Source organism: Tupaia chinensis, unplaced genomic scaffold (assembly GCF_000334495.1).
Source record: "Tupaia chinensis unplaced genomic scaffold, TupChi_1.0 Scaffold000178_1, whole genome shotgun sequence".
In the NCBI taxonomy this organism is placed as follows: Eukaryota; Metazoa; Chordata; class Mammalia; order Scandentia; family Tupaiidae; genus Tupaia; species Tupaia belangeri.
In genome coordinates, this window is record NW_006159653.1 from 202,926 (window position 1) to 205,827 (window position 2,902).

Here is a 2,902-nt window from a genome sequence, read left to right on the forward strand (position 1 = left end):
GGGGGTGCGGGGCTGGCGCTGGCTGGGCCGGGTCCCTGACCGCCCTTCCCTCCGCTCCCTCCGCAGCTCCTGAGCCACTGCATTCTGGTGACCCTGGCCTGCCACCACCCCGGCGACTTCACCCCGGAGATCCACGCCTCCCTGGACAAGTTCCTGGCCAATGTGAGCACCGTGCTGACCTCCAAGTACCGTTAAGCTGCAGCCTTGGCGCCCCGCCCTGCCCCCTGGGCCTCCCTGCCAGGCCCTCCTCCCCTCTCCACCACTCCTCCTGGTCTTTGAATAAAGTCTGGCGGCGTAACCTGTGTGCCTGGGCTCTCCGTGTGCACAGGGTGTGGGCGGGGGTGCCAGCAGCGGGCGTGTGCAGCGTCTAGGGCAGCGGAGACCACCTGCATAGGCTGACCCAGGAGCCCTGTCTCGCCGTGCCCCACCTCCTGCATTGTACATAAAGAGCTGGGGGCCAGCAGGGGGTCTGGTGGGGACCTGCACTCCCACCTCTGGCCTGGGTTGGAGTCTGGGACTGCTGCTTGAAGCTCAAGCTGGGCACGTGTGGGTGTGGGCAGGTCCTCTGAGTCGGGGGAGGGGAGTGCAGGAGACAGCGGGCCATGGAGGGGAACACTTCTGACTTTCCCTCCATTGTTTGTCTCTCTCTCTCTCTCCTCCCAGAGAGCACACATGCCCCATGGAAAAACAAACAAACAGAACAAAAAACACAAGCCTTTAAAAAAAATAATTGGCTCCCTACTTGTTCACATCCTACAGCTCAGAAAGGCAGCCTCAGGCTCCTCCCAGTGGTGGGGGCCAGGGGCAGCGGCCGCACTCCTGAGAGGGCCGAGTCCCTGCCTTAAAGCTCTCTGGGAAACTTCCCAAACAGGGTCTGCAGGTCTAGCTGGAGATGTCCTCTTCTCACTGGGCTGTGGGAGGCACTGGGGCCCAGCCTCCCACCCACTCGGCCGCCCTGAGGCCAGAGTCCCTGCTCCAGCTCCCATGGGAGGACAGCCGGGTCAGGACGCCTGGCTGGGCCCCCCCCGCCTGGCGGCCCCCCGCCAGGTGCTTCCTCCCTGCAGAGCAGACACCCAGTGCCTGAGGCAGCATGGCGGGGGTGGGCGGGTTCGGGGTGCCCAGTCCTAGCAGCTGTCCAGCCCCGGCCCTCTGGTGAGAAGGACTTTCCTCCCTAGGGCCCGAGAATCTTCCTTGGAAAATGCCTCCGAGGCCTGGCAGTCATGGCCCTGCACGGCCTGGCCAGCAGGGCTGTCAGGGAAGGCCTTCCTTGCTCACAGGGGCATGGAGGCCAGAGGTACCGGGCCAACACAGCAGCTGAGCCTCCAGAGACAGGCGTGGACAAGACGGGCATATGTCTTCGGCTGCTCTGAAGGGAGGGCTGAATCCTGAAAACGGGTACTCAGTGAGGGAAGCTAGACACTAAAGCCAGGCATTGGGGCGGAGTGGCAAAGTCTGGTGCTCCTGACCCACATGGGAGGGCGCAGGCTTGTAGGGAAGACCGCCCTGAGGCCAGTGTGTCCATGGGTGAGGACTGAGGCTCAGGACCAGTTGGGGGAATGTCCCCCATTCTTTCTCACTCGTGGAAAGGAAGGGAGAAACTGTTTTTAAAAGAATTATTTTATTTAATTTATGTACTTGAATTTCACCAGAGAGGGACAGAGTGAGAGAGAGAGAGAGAGGGAAAGCGAGAAAGCAAGCCACCAGGTCTGAGACTTGAACCATGATCAGCCATGTGGGAGTCTGTTACCCTTAACCACCACGCCACCTGCCAGCCCCACGGGGAAACTTTTTAAAAAGACCACATACTGGGGCAGGCATTGGGTGGCACGGTGGTTAAGGCACTGGACTGTCGTTCTAAAAAAATTTTTTAAAGATTTATTTATTTAATTTTATTTGTTATTATTTTTAAATTTGCCTTGGGGTGGGGGGAGAGAAAGAACACAAGCCACAGGTCCAGGACTGGAACTAGAACCACAGTCGGCCATGTGAGAGACCTCGGCCACTATGCCATCTGCTGGTCACACACACACATATATTATATGATTCAACTTATATGAAATATCCAGAATAAGCAGATCCACAGAGACAAAAAGCAGACCAGTGGTCGCCAGGGCTGATGAGCTGGGCACTCTAGCCGGCACAGAGGTTAGCGGGCTGGCCGAGACGCTCTGGAACTGGAGGAGGCGTGAGCGTGCCAACGCCACGGCACAGGGTCAGCGCCCAGGTTGCTGGGTACACGCAGGAGCTCTCATCCACTTAATCCGCACAGCTACTCAGAGAAGAAGAAACGGTTACCTTCACTTTGTTATTTATTTATTTTGTTAAAGAATTATTTTTACCTAATTGTATTTATTTACTCATCTTATGTTAATTTCACAGAGAGAGAGAGAGAGAGAGAGAGAGAGAGAAGTGAGAAAGCAAGCCACCAGGTCCGAGACGAGAACTGTGGTCAGCCAGCGCCTTAACCACCATGCTACCTGCTGGTTCCCTTGTTTTTTATTTTAAGAATTACTTAATTTAATTTTATTTATTGTTACCATTTTCCAGTTTGATGAGAGAGAGAGAGAAAGCAAGCCGCCAGACCCAGGGCTCAAACCCTGGTTGGCCACATGGGAGTCCAGCGCCTTTAATCACACCGCCTGCTGGCCCGTTAGCCTCATTTTTTACAGTAAGAGAGAAAGAAGACTCGGGGAGATGCCGTCATGTCGGAGGGGGAGGCAGGACAAACTGAACACGCGAGGCCGCGCCGACTCCTGCTACCCACTGACGACACGTACGAGTACTGTTTTCCTTAGAGCAAACACTTCAACGGAGGCCTGGGGTCCCGGCGACTCGGAGGGCGCCGGCGCCACCGCGGACGCCGTCCCCAGGCCGAGGCCCTGGGCGGGGCGCGAACGCGGGG